The sequence below is a fragment of the Dermacentor variabilis genome, chromosome 3 (assembly GCF_050947875.1).
Source record: "Dermacentor variabilis isolate Ectoservices chromosome 3, ASM5094787v1, whole genome shotgun sequence".
Classification (NCBI taxonomy): Eukaryota; Metazoa; Arthropoda; class Arachnida; order Ixodida; family Ixodidae; genus Dermacentor; species Dermacentor variabilis.
In genome coordinates this window covers 228,786,387-228,800,905 of record NC_134570.1, presented here as the reverse complement: position 1 = coordinate 228,800,905, position 14,519 = coordinate 228,786,387, and the positions used below count along the sequence as shown (strand labels likewise).

Here is a 14,519-nt window from a genome sequence, read left to right as displayed (position 1 = left end):
TCCATCACCTCAGTGTCGCTCGGTGTCACCGCCGATGCTAGGAAACTAGCTGGTGTGACCAACGGGGGTGAGGCAGGCCACAATAAATTCATCTTCATCAAGACCCCCTTGCGCAAAATTGTTTAAAAACAAAGTGTATGTTTTAGTTGACAATGTGAGTGCTTTTGCTTTTGTTGATACTGGGGCGGTAGTTTCTGTTATGAGCCTGTCCTTCAAAAATCGTCTTGGACAAAAAGTTATGTTTTCTTGGGATCGGAACGCTACCGTTTGCGAAGTTGGTGGGGAAATGTTACGCCCACTTGGGGTCTGTTCTGTCTCAGTTATGATAGGGGACCAGAAATTTAGAAGTGAATTTACTCTGCTTGCACGTACAATGCATGACATTATTTTAGGAATTGATTTCTTGCGTGAGTGGGGGGTAACTTTGGATTGTGGAAATGGCGCGATTTCTCTTCGCCGCGACGTGCAAACTTCAATGACAGATAACACCAGTGATGCCACCGACGTCCTCTCCATGTCGCAAGATATGTTTTTGCCCTCTCAGGCTGCAATGTTTGTACCTGTCAATACTTCTTGCCTTTGTACGGATTCTTGTTGTGGTTTAGCCGAGCCCGATTATAACAACGCACTCAAGAAAAATGTGATAGTCCCTCGCTCCCTCGTTGTCACCACTGATAGTTGTACTCGTTTCGGGACAGTGAAGGTTTCAACCCAATCGATAACATTGCCGCCAGGACTTAAACTGGCAAGTTTTGACGAACAAGCCATTGTCAGCGTCGGAACGGTTGAAATGTCAACTGCCGGAAAAAAAATCCAACCCCGATTCCAGCCCTAATAATTCTGCTGGATTTAAGCGCATGATTAACAAGTCGCTGTCTTCTAATGAGCAGTGTCTGCTTCAAGGAGTGCTTGCTCGCTACGCCACAGTATTTGATTTTGTTACAGAAAGGAGTGAAATGTTACAGAAGGGAGTGACCCAGGAACCATGTAGCCGCTGGGCTGCTCCTGTGATCCTAGTCAGGAAGAAAGACAACACATGGAGATTCTGTGTGGACTATCGCTGCCTGAACGCCATCGCAAAGAAAGACGTGTACCGCCTAACACATAGATGACACCGTCAACTACCTCCACTCCGTGTCGTATTCCTCTTCTGTTGATTTACGCTCAGGATATTGGCGAATTCCTATGCACCCCTCAGACAAGGAGAAGACAGCCTTCGTGACACCTGACGGTCTCTTTGAGTTCAACGTTATGCCCTTTGGCTTATGCAATGCTCCAGCGACATTCAAGCGATTTATGGATACCGTGCTCCACAGAATCAAATGGGAAATTTGCATTTGCTATTTAGATGACGTAATTATCTACGGCCGTACTTTTCACGAGCACAATCGGCACCTGTCGGTCGTTTTTGACTGTATACAGCAAGCTGGCCTTATTTTAAACTCGAAGAAATGTGATTTCGGTGAGCGTCAAGCCCTTGTACTAGGCTTTCTGGTCGACAAAGACGGCTTACGACCGGACCCTGAAAAGATAGCAGCGGTTCGTGACTTCCAGCAGCCACATACAGTGAAAGATCTCTGAAGCTTTTTGGGCCTTTGCTCAAGTTGCTGGCGCTTTATCAAGAATTTCTCACAGCTTGCCTCTCCGCTCACGTCTCTCCTTCACAAAGACACCCCATACTTGTGGACTGCTGACTGTGAGTCGGCGTTCCAACAGCTGAAATTTTTGTTGACTTCTGTACCGGTTCTGTGGCATTTTGATCCGGAGGCATCAGCTGAGCTGCATGCTGATGCCAGCGGTGTGGGTATTGGCGCTGTGCTTGTTCAGCTCTGCAGTGGCCATCAGCATGTCATTACCTACGCTAGTTGGACACTTACAAAAGCGGAGAAAAACTACACCATTACTGAACTCGAGTGTCTAGCAGTCGTCTTCACCATTCAGAAGTTCCATCCGTATCTACACGGCTGTGCATTCACGATAGTGACTTACCATCATTCATTCTGTTGGCTCGTTGGGCTGCGTGACCCGTCTGGCCGGTTGGCCCGCTGCGCTTTGCGCCTTCAAGAGTACAGCTTTTCTGTCAACTACAAGAGTGGACATTGTCACACGGATGCTGATTGCCTATCCTGTCTCCCTTCGCCGCACACTAAAGCTGACGATGATGACTTCGATGACCTAGTTTCACCTAGTTTCCATCTCTTCCGACTTTCCAGACCTGAGTACCTTCAAGAGCGAGCAACGTTGCGACCCTACCTTGAAATCCCGACGGGCATTTGCATGTGAGCCAGCAGGAACAATACCGTTTACTTTTTATAATGGTTTACTGTACAAAAGAAATTACTTGGCTGATGGTCCTCCATTGCTTCTAGTTATGCCCAAAAACCTGTGCCGTGCTGTCCTTTAGTTCCATGCATGACGATATTACGTCCGGACACCTTGGCTTTGCACGTACACTACACCTACTTCGCCAGAGATTTTTCTGGCCCAAGCTCTGGGAAACAATGAAACAGTATGTCATCAGCTGTACTGTTTGCCAGTGCCTCAAGCAAACGACGATGGCTCCAGCATGCTATTTGCAACCAGCTAAACCACCGACGTTACCCTTTGAAAATGTCAGCATCGACTTGCTCAGCCCGCTCCCAAAGACATCAGCTGGCTACCGCTGGATTATGGTATGCGTAGATTACCTTACTCGCTACACGGAAACGGCGGCACTTCCATCTGCCACTGCAGCAGATGTCTCTTCATTTTTGTTGCATCACGTCATACTCTGTCATGGCGCTTCCCGGGTTGTCATCAGTGACCGTGGATGGCAATTCACCGCCGACGTCGTTGAAGAGCGTTTATGGCTTTGTGGTTCTGCATATCTTCATTCCACTCCTTACCACCTGCAAACCAATGGCCTCACAGAGCAGATGAATCGGACCCTTACCAACATGTTATCAATGTACGTCGCTGCTGACCACAAAAATTGGGATGACGTCTTACCTTTTGTAACATGTGCGTACAATAGTGCCAAGCACGAAGCTACTGGATATGCGCCATTCTTTTTGCTGTATGCACGCGCTCCCCAGAGTTTTCTGGACACTATTCTACCTTTATCGTGTCAAGACGATCCTTCCATCGCCCAAACTCTGTGTTGTGCTGAAGAAGCACGCCGACTGGCGCATCTTAGGACGTTGTCCTCACAAGGCAACGGCAAGATTCACTATGATGCGCGGCATATCCCCATCAGCTTTACTCCCGGTGACTATGTTTGGTTGTGGGCACCTGTTTGCAAAAAGGGATTGTACCGCAAGTTTCTCGCCACTAACATGGGACCATTCGTTATACTCATTCGCTTGAATGATGTGAACTACGTCGTCGCCAAAGTGACGGCAAGTAATCGGCGTTCACGTTGTTCATGTGGCCAGACTCAAGCAGTACCATCACAGGTCCCTTTATCTCGCTCAGTGAGCTTCGTCTGCCCCTAGGAAAATGTCGTAGCACTGCGAGACTGAGGCAGAGAAAGAAGTAGAGTGCACGCGTGTGATTTTGGGCTACTCTGCGCCAGCTGGGCCTGGCCTGTGGCTTCCTCTTGGACCTCCATTCCACCCTGTAAATACATAAACATATTTTCTAACAATATCATCCCTTTTCGCGAGTTCTTCCTTCGAATTATCGACGGCATCAACACCAACCAAATCCTTTCCGACCGCGCTATTCTAGTCACTTTGGATGTTTCTGCCCTTTACACCAACATACCCATGAGTGAAGGAATTGAAGCCGTTTCTAAATCCTTCGCAATCAATCCCCAAGTACACACTCCTGAAGTGTACCTGTCGCTCCTTAGGTTAGCTCTCACGCTCAACTATTTCGAATTCGATTCTATTCACTACCTGCAAACTTTCGGCACTAGCATGGGAACACCGTTCGCTCCCACGTATGCGAACATTTTCATTGGACAGCTTGAAGCAGACCTGTTGAAATGCTACCCTTTAAAACCCCACACCTATCTTCGTTACATTGAAGACATATTTATAATATGGGAACACTGCACAAGCGCGTTAACTGACTTAATTAGCCATTTCAATTGCTTTCACCCGAGTATTAAATTTACTGCTCACCACTCTCCTATTCAGATCAACTTCCTGGACATGACTGTCTATATAGAATATGGAAAACTGAGAATGACACTTTACCGGAAGCCTACGGATAGCCAGCAATATTTAGACTACAACAGTCATCACCCTCAACACTGAAAGCAAGGAATTTTTGTCAGACAAGCGAAACGAATAAGAAGAACCTTCAGTGAAGACTACAATTATATCCACCACCTAAATAACCTTAAAACAACGCTAACAGAAAGGAACTATCCCCAAGTTGCTCTCGATAGAGCTTATGATGCCGCGTCAAGATTGGAGAGACAGTCAGAATTGGTGAATCGAAACGCGCCAAGCATCTCAATGCATTGGCATGCCCGCGATAAATTCATAAGGGCGTTGCACTCACTTGTCATTACATGTGTCGATGGCTTAATGGTTTCAATATCGGGCTTCTGTTCTAGAGTTCCTCTGTTCGAACCCTACCGTCGCACAATTTGAATGATGTTTATTTAATTATTTATTACGCAGTATATTGTTGAAAGTGACTAGTTTACAAAGTGGCGAAGCTGTTTAAGGCCAAAAATACGAAGTTTAGGCAAATCCATGTCGTTCCCATAATTCACATGCTGGTACAACCGTTCTTGTTGCAGTTCCCGTAGACACTAGTGCCAGAGTTCCCTCTGGTAATTATTGTATGAAACTCTATGCCTCCATCTGCATACCTCCACGTTGTACGTGTAATCAGGCGCTGGTGTAACCTAGTCGACCGCCTTTCTTCCTGTTTTCTGCGTTTATTCAATCAGCACGGAAGCGCCGACTGCGAAGACACGCCAAGTCCACCATGATGCTGCATTTAAAAGGAAAGTTATCATGTGCGCAGAGACGGATGAGAATTGGGCCGCATCACGGCTGTTCGGAGTTCCCGAAACTTGCATGCCAGACTGGCGCAAACAGAGAAGGAGAATATTTTTGCCAGTAAAGCAACAAGGAAGGGTTTCAGTGGACCAAAGCAAGGCCGCTTCGCCGAAATAGAGGAGCTGCTCGCGGAATACGTGCAAGAGCAGCAAGCGGCACAGTGGTCCGTGATGACCGATCTGCTCAAAGTATGGGCGATACAGTTAGCCCTACAGAAAGGGCTGATGCGGAGTGACTTCAAAGCGAGCAGGTGCTGGCTATCAAATTTTATGAAAAGAAAAGGCTTTTCTCTTCGAAGACAGACAGGGATATGCCAGAAATTGCCTGAAGAATATGAAGAGAAATTGCACAGTTTTCAGCGGTACGTTTTGAAGTTGCGCCATAGAAACAGCTACCATTTTGGACATATTGGAAATGCCGATCAGGCGCTGCTCTACTTTGACATGCCTGCCACCACAACCGTTGAAAAAAAAGGGGCGAAGCAAGTGTGCGTTTTGTCTTCTGGCCACGAAAAAACTAGTCATCGCAATGCTTTGTTGCACTGCGGATGGGCACAAGCTGCCCCCATATCTTATCTTCAGACAGAAGACGCTACCAAAAGGAATCGTGTTTCCGAGTGGCGTGATTGTACGCGCAAAAGAAAAAGGTTGGATGACCACGGACTTGGTCGCTGACTGGATTGATAACGTTTGGTGGAAGAGACCCGGAGGCAATTTGGGTCTGCGTGGGATGCTTGTGCTCAACGCGTTCAGGTGCCACCTTGACCAGCAGATCAAGGACAAGCTGGCTGTATGCAACACCGACCTTGTCGTGATAGACATCGCAGCTCGAGCCTTTTGATGTTTGTTTGAACAAGCTAGTGAAAGATAGAATTCGGGTGCTTTACTCTGAATGGCTTGTCAGTGGCTGCCACAAATTCATGCCCGCCAATAAAATGAAGCGTGCCTCACTGCAGGACTTTGCTGGATAGGTGAAAGATGCATGGTGCACGATCCCGTTTGCCATGGTCAACAAGGCCTTTAAAAAGTGCGGTATTTCGAATGCTATGGACGGCACCGAGAATGAAATGTTTTGGTCTGTTGATAGCGATAAGGAGTTGTCAGATAGCGACGATGAGTGATATCTATTGCCCGACGCGACTCTTACCGGCGCAGTGAAAATCTTGGCGGCAAGGCTTCCATTTGTGTTTTTATTCATTGCAACTTTAGTGTATTGGGAATAAATCTGTTTTTCCAAATGAGAGAAAATAGTATTTCTATATGAAAGCACGAGGTTTCCGCTATTGTACTCCTCTTTTTTCTTTTTCGTCATGGGAAACGGGTGCGCCTTACAATCGAGGTTATCATTTTTTAAATTTTTTGGTCACGGAAAACGGATGGGCGTTACAATCGAGGGCGCGTTAGAATCGAGTAAATGCAGTAAGTCACTGAGTAGCATAGCAATTTGTACATATGTGCCGCTCTTCAGCAAACCTCTTTCATGCCGACATGGGTCACTCCAGATGTGGGTCTGGGCATGTGCGAGTAAATCTCTCCCACTCTGCAATGAATGTCTTTTGACACTGACTTGGGTGACTAGGTATCCTACAAAGATAACTAGGTAACCTCTACAATGAGGAAAAAATCAACAGCACCCATCTCATGATGACTGTTGACGCTAACGCATTTAGAGTTGAATCAATATAGCAACACAACATATTGCCATCATTGAAACAAATTGTGTATGAGGTGTGTACTGTAACAGGATTCCTCTTTTGAGCTTTCCTATGAACACTCAGCACCATCTAGCATCACCGCCACGAAGCCTGCGCATGGTCTCTGAAATGCATGGCATGTCTATGCATGTGAACGCTGAGAAACGCGTAATGTGGCATCTGGGCCCCTCTCTCTCGCTCCTTTCTGGACATGCTGCACCATCTAGTGACATTGCCGAGAAGTCGACACATAGCCTACGAGACGAGAAGCGTAGCCTACGAACTCGCAGAATTGTTCCCTTACTTGCTGCACACTCAGTGGCACATACTCAGTGACCCAAGTTGGCAAGAGATTCATTGAAGAGCGTCACATACCCAGTGCATTCATGTCATAGCTTGTGAAAGCATTGGCCTGAAAGGCATTTCAAAAGTGGAACCTAGTCAGCGCATCTGTGGCGCAGCCTGCTAATGCATCAGGTTGCTGTCCTTGAGGAACCCTTGTGACGTGTTCGAAGGACAGCAACCTGATGGATTAGCAGGCTGCGCCACAAATGCACTGGACAGTTTCCACTTTTTAATGAATGCCTTTCACGTCAACTAGAGCGCACTAGCTCAGGTTGACTTCCCTGTCTTTCCTGTCAATACATTCCACACACATACATGCACGCATGCACACCTGCACACAAAATTAAAAAAGGAGTGGGATAGGCCATGTAATGCATATGACAAATAACCAGGGGTTCATTAGAGTTAGAAAATGAGTCTTAAGGGAAAGAAAGCTCAGTCAAGGATGGCAGAGAATTGTGTCATAAAATCAGGAAATTCGCCGGCACTTATTTATTAATGTGATTAGCATTCTTAGGGTGCTTTACACACTTTCTGGGGGCTGTCTGTCTATCTATGTCCCTAACCATTTTCCTGCCAACTTGGCTCACTGAGTAGTCCATGCTCTAGTGGGTAGAGCATTGGGCTTCTGTGCTGAGGGAACCAAGGTCAAAACAACTGCTCGACCAACTTGGGTCACTGGTTATGTGCCACTAGGTGCGTGCCACTTGCTTGAGTGGGAAGACGGCATTCATCACGTCACCATCCTTCTCGGCTCAACCTCACAAGCTTTCACTTGCACCTAAAGCATACAGCACATGGGGTGCAATAGGACCGTACCACACTTGCAATTTATACGTAACATGATGATGCGCTTGCATTTAGTACTAGTGCCACTACTTGTGTTTATCAGGCACTGCTCTGCTTCGTCAGTCACTCTCGGTCGTGTGGTGCAGGATTTGAGAGGTGGATTCGCATCATCCGCATGTAATTCAACCATATGGTTATTGGCGCCCACGAAAGTTCCATTTATTGTCTCGGTGTTCTTTCACGGTGGCAGTGAAATTTCATTATGTTACAATCATGTTTAAACACACTGTAATATTGAGGTTCAAGTACGTTGTATTCTGTGACGACGTTATAAAATGTTCAATCAAGAATTTCTTTGTATTGAAGTTTGACTAACACATGTGGTCCAGACAGTCTTAATGGGTGACTTGGGGAATTACATAAGTACAGTACAGTAAAACTGCATTAATATGTATGCACTTAATAAGTAATTCCGGTTTAAATATAGTTGCAGGGAATCCCCCATCTGGCCGCTTAAGCCTAGTCGCTTACTGCATGTAAAACGGTTAGTGAGCAGTATTTATGTAATTTTTTTTGCACATGCAAATGCATAATTGACGAGATGTGCGTGCAGGCCATAGAAAGTGAAATTGCAGCATTCGGACCTTTCACGGACTGCAGTCGCCCCTGATAGGGATGTCAAAACATGGGGACCGTGATTCATTTCCTGCCCCGTAGCGTCTCGCATTTCCATGTCGTCTACGGCGACAGCGTGGAAGCAGGTGATGGCCCTTGCGTGTATGACACGTTGCGTGTGTGGACCATCAAGAGGGCATTTGCAGAGGAGTGGGGCCTGATAGAGAAATTGGCTCGGGATCTTGCTGAGTTTGAGGATGCCGTCGTTTCTGCAAGGCTGCCACGGTGGCAAGTGAAAACCTAATTTTTTTCCTGCTGCTTACAAATAAAGCTTGTCTGCATGTGTGTTTGAGTGAAAATTAGGGCTTAGTTCTTTTCTGGCCAGTAAAGTTATAGCCACTACGCTGTCATTATCAGTTAATTACAGTCAACGTTTGATTTTTTGGACTCCCTAGGGGCCTCGAAAACGTGTGGAAAATAGGGCAGTCCAAAAAAATTAATGCCTGTCTTTTGCTGCCCTCAAGGGCTCAAATCGTCACAGGCAAATTTGAAAAGGTCTGGAGGCCTGCCAGTACAGCTATTAGGCATATCGGTGCTCGTACTGTGATAGTAGACGGTGGGTGAACGCGCTTATAATTAGGGAATGCATACTGTGTTCCGTGATTATTGCCCCTTCTCACGCTTCTTAAGCTTCACCGCAATACTTCCCGCATGCTTCACCGCATAACAATGCTGTATTGAGGCGAAGCTGACTTTCAAAAACAGGAATTATGCAACGCGTCGTGTTTTCCGAGCTTCGAAGCCAATCGCGAGTATTGCAAAGGCGGAGCCGGTGTCATTGCTGTCAGCAGCGAATTCGTTCAATGAAAAGCACGGCACCGAATGGCAAGTAGTTTAACGTCGAAGCAGTTAGGCCTAGCGTTACCGCCTCGGCTGCCTGCGGATCTGCGTGCGAGAGCGCTGGTTCGAGGTGGCGAGATAATAAAGATAGCGGGGGTGGTGTCCTTTATTAATGCTCTTTCGGACCTGCGGTCACGGCAAAAAAAAGGGCTAGGATATAGAACTGCGTAGTGTTCTTTCGTCCGAAATTTTGGACGTTCTTATACATTGTCTCTATGGGGTACCTGATGGTGCCGCGAGGTGGTCCGAATTATCGGACATGTCCGAAAAATCGGGCGTCCGAAAAATCGGTTGTCGAAAAATCGGTTGTTGACTACAGCACATTCCTTTGTGTGCACCTGATCAAGGTTCCCCATCAACTTCGTATAACAAGGTTTTACTGTTAGGCCCATAAGAACACCTAGCCTTCCACTAAGGACATTGGGGAGGTACTCAAAAAGACAAGTGTGAGCAGAAGCTGGGACAGAAAAATGTGCAAAATTTTAGAAGCTGAAAAAGCTTTAAGACTGCAAGGCACATTTGTCAGCGTACCTTCTCTTGTTCTTTCGGATAAGGAACTGCAATGCCTGTGTAGGTATAAAAATCTATACACATGCTGTAATAGCAATGCTGATAACGTCTTAGGAATAGTACAAAGCAGACGTAGATGAGGACAGGGCAGGTGCAATCTTCGTACTGAATTTAATTCAGTAAAACTGCACCGAAGCAACACTTGGATGCATGCACCTACACACACACAAAAGCAGCAAACATAGCAGCTAAATTTTTTTATATTGTTATTCAAACAGCCATATATCTAATGAAGAACTTGTGTTCTTTGTGATGCAAGGGTATCAAGAGAGCACTGACACATCCACTCGCTTTTTCCTAATGCCTCCTTAGAGTAAATGTAGAGTGGACACTCCTGTAGGCCCCTGCGGCTGACTTTGGCACTCAGCGCACCTAGCAGAATCGATGAAGTGCACCAGCCTCCAAGATGGTCGCCGCGTGCCGCCGAATCTTGAAGGCCATGATTTCATTTTTGTTTCTTAAATTATTTCTTTGTTGTGAACAGTAACATTGCATAAATCGAGTGATTTCATGCAGGCGCTTGTGCCACTGTTTATATGTTGCAATGACGAGCGCATAAAGGTGTTTTACTTCATGTTAATTTTATTTAAATTCATAGTTGTTATGTTTCGAGCTATAACTGAGTGCAGCAATCATGTCAGTTGTTAATGTGAAAGTACAGCTTTATCGTTCGTGATATTGTACTTCTAATAGCTCACACCAAAACGAGTATCATAAATAAATCTGCCATGTTCCTTCAATATCAATCAGCTTACTGGACACCCAAGAACACGAATATAGCAGACAATTTATTGCAGCAAGATTGTGAGAAAAATAACAGACACATGAAAACGAGAAGAAACTGCAAAATGCAAGTAATGGAGAATAGTCATAAATTAATGGCAGGACAGCAATAAAATTTACACATGCATAACACACACACACACACACACACACACACACACACACACAAGATATGTTGCAAATAACCAGAAAATGAAAAAAAGAACTACACAGAAAAGCCAGAAATTGATCTACTCAAAATGGGATTGCTTTAGAAGGAAAAAATATGGCACTTGTACTTCTACGAAGGAGGGTGAATTAAGGTAGCAAAATTATGTGAATGGTTGTGTGCCAAAATAAAATGACTACAAAAACATACAAAGACTACAAACATTGGGCACATACCAACATCCTCATCTCAAATGTGTAATTCAGTGAGTCCCTCATTAAAGAGCTGCAAGATATTGGCATTTCAGTCAACCAATTAAGCACTTCGAATGTGTTAGGGGTCTTTGCCTGCTTTCTTCAAAGCCTTGCAATTGTCTTCTGATACTTGGAAATTTGCCTTTAAATATGCTTGATGTCCTTTGGCTGCAGAGTCTATTTTGAGCAAGGGATAGTGGAGATTACTGCAATGCAGTAGAACCTTGTTGATATGTTCCCGTTACGTATGTTTTCCCTGCAGCAACATTGAAAACACAAAAGATGACCCAAAAGAGTGCTGCTCATTTTTTAATCATTCACATGTTCCCAGAAAGCCCGATTTTTCGGCGCCACTATTCAGTACGTCGCCACACTGCAATTGTAGGATATGTTTTCCAGCCACTAAATCCTATGTAAATAAGAAAATGATCGAGCACAGTATATAGCTGCCTGCCGCAGCAGCTTCACCATAATACTCGCCTGCCTGTGTCATGTGAAAATGCCGACGTGCACTTAGTTTCTCATTTCGGTGCCAGCAAATCTTCCTCAGAGTTGTGTTACATGACACAGTCCTATTGTGATAAGCATCTTCGCTTATCTGTTTCATAGCACATGATGCCGTTGGAAGTGCAGCGCATGCTTTTAATAGGCGATAACCGGAACGCGCTGCCGTTCCCTACTGCAAACTGCAATAATTTATGTTTTCCAGCTGGTAGATGCCACGTGAACAAAAAAAGGCGCGAGGCATACGCAATCGACAACGGTACATAGCCACCTGTCTTATGGGAAAACGACGGTGCGCACAGTTTTTTATTCCAGTACCAGTAAATCTCTGGCTGGGTCATCACATACTGTATTCACTGCTATCACCACCAAACCTATTGCAATAGGCATGTTCACCTATCTGTTTTACAGCACGTGCTGCATAGTACCATTGGTAGCGTATTGCACGCTTTTAATAGCCGACAATCTACACACGCCACCATTCCCTGCTGCACGTGACACGATGTGGGCATCAAGTTTCTCTTCAGCGTCATCCAGCATCACCCATGAGCTCGATTTCCTTTTGTTTCTCGTCCCCCTCTTCAAACACCATGCAATAAGAAAACAACAAAATGTGTCTCTGGCCGCCGGAGCACCACCAGCTTGACACACTTCGGCGTCTCATACCACAACGATTCGCACAACGCTTTGCTTTATGTAGATGTCAACAATAGTTGTGTCTGGCAAAATTTTTTCGTTACTTAGGGTCATATGTTTTCCTGGTTAGTATGTTTTTGTCATGTTCTTTTCCGAAACATATAAACGAGGTTCTACTGCACATAGAATGGCAGGCAGGAGGTAAGAGGTACTGGAGGCTTCAAAGCTATTGAATGTAGATGCTACATTCCCTTGGGTAAGCAACACTGGAGCCTTCAAAGCTTTTGAATAAAAATGCAGTGTTCCTCTGTGTAATGCATATTTTTCTGATCTAAGGTCAAAGAAGCACTGTTATAAATGCTAAGAAACAAGAAACTTTCTGTGGTAAGGACTTTATACACAATTAAAACATGAAAACACTTATCTTCGGCATAATGCAAAACAGCTAACAATGCTAGAGCACACATAGCCTGCTAAAGAGGTTGAGAGAGTGCATTATTGCCATACTGCAAATATTGCACGTGTACAGCTTTAGAAAAAGCCACATTTCTTTTGCAAAACTGGCACACCATACTTTCCCAGGCGCTGCTGCACTTAACCTTCTTAAATAAATCAACATAAAGCCCTTTGTGCCGAACGGCATGTGTTCATAGGTCGCATTTCATAACAAACCATTTTATGTTATTTTCGAACTTGGCCATTATTTTGAATGTGCCTTGCAACTCAGATGCTGCCGCGTCGCTGTTATCGCTGGCATGACCACTCATTGCTGCGCGTGATAATGCAAAATTAAATTCGACGTTGCAAATGGGCGGCAGCTGTTTATGCCTTCAAGGCCGCCAGGCCCCCCCTCTGTCACTCGTTCATGTGGCTAACAGTGATGTTACAAAATATGAAGAGAATGAGTCTTCAACAAGGTGCAGAAAAACTTCCTGTGGCCTTACCATGATATGGTGATGAAGCAGTAGTGTCATATGCTGGCAAAAGAACCAACAACAATCATTGTGCACATTTCACAGAATAATGATGCCGTGAGCCCGGCAACTAGGCGTGACTGAGCTTCGCACGTGTTGGATTCTGCCGCTTGTCAAGATGCTAGCTACAGCCGCAGTCGCAGCCACATTTCTTTATGTGCTCTGCCACCTTGCGGAATCGGCGAATCTCCACAGTTCGGCCACGAAATGGCTCGAGTGTGCACTCTTATCGTTTGCCATGTATCTTTATGATACCTCCTCCTCGGGCAACGTGGTCTGGCTTTTCCAAAAAAATTTTTGTGCCTGCAAACCATGGTGCACATGTGCCACAGTGGACGAGACCCAGATCCATTTTTAAGGAAGGCTTGTGTCCGGAGAGGCCACAATTGGAATCTGAACCTGGCAACGTTTAACGCTAGAACGTTATCTGGTGAGGTGAGTCTAGCAGTGCTATTGGAGCAATTAGAGGGCAGTAAATGGGATATAATAGGGCTCAGTGAAGTTAGGAGGACAAATGAAGCATATACAGTGCTAAAGAGCGAGCACGTCCTGTGCTACCGGGGCTTGCCGGAGAGATGAGAACTAGGAGTCGGATTCCTGATTAATAAGAATATAGCTGGTAACATACAGGAATTCTATAGCATTAACGAGAGGGGGGCAGGTTTTGTGAAACTTAATAAGAGGTACAAAATGAAGGTTGTACAGGTCTACGCCCCCACATCCAGTCATGAGGACCAGGAAGTTGAAAGCTTCTATGAAGACGTGGAATCGGCGATAAGTAAAGTCAAAACAAAGTACACTGTACTGATGGGCGACTTCAACGCCAAGGTAGACAAGAAGCAGGCTGGCGACAAGGCAGTGGGGGAATATGGCATAGGCACTAGGAATAGCAGGGGAGAGTTATTAGTAGACATTGCAGAACAGAATAATATGGGGATAATGAATACCTTCTTCCGCAAGCAGGATAGCCGAAATTGGACGTGGAGGAGCCAGAGTGGTGAGACTAGAAATGAAATAGACTTCATACTCTGCGCTAATCCTGGCATCATACAAGATGTGGACGTGCTCGGCAAGGTGCGCTGCAGTGACCATAGGATGGTAAGAACTCGAATTAGCCTAGACTTGAGGAGGGAACGGAAGAAACTGGTTCATAAGAAGCCGATCAATGAGTTAGCGGTAAGAAGGAAAATAGAGGAATTTCAGATCAAGATACAGAACAGGTATTTGGCTTTAACTCAGGAAGAGGACCTTAGTGTTGAAACAATGGACGACAATCTTATGGGCATCATTAAGGAGTGTGCAATAGAA

At 45.4% G+C, this 14,519-nt stretch overlaps 1 protein-coding gene across 1 annotated transcript in view; it reads left to right on the top strand.

Annotated features, from left to right (window-relative positions):
• Git (ARF GTPase-activating protein GIT1) overlaps positions 1-14,519 on the top strand; it is a 258,810-nt gene that overhangs the window by 27,646 nt on the left and 216,645 nt on the right. The window lies entirely within an intron of this gene.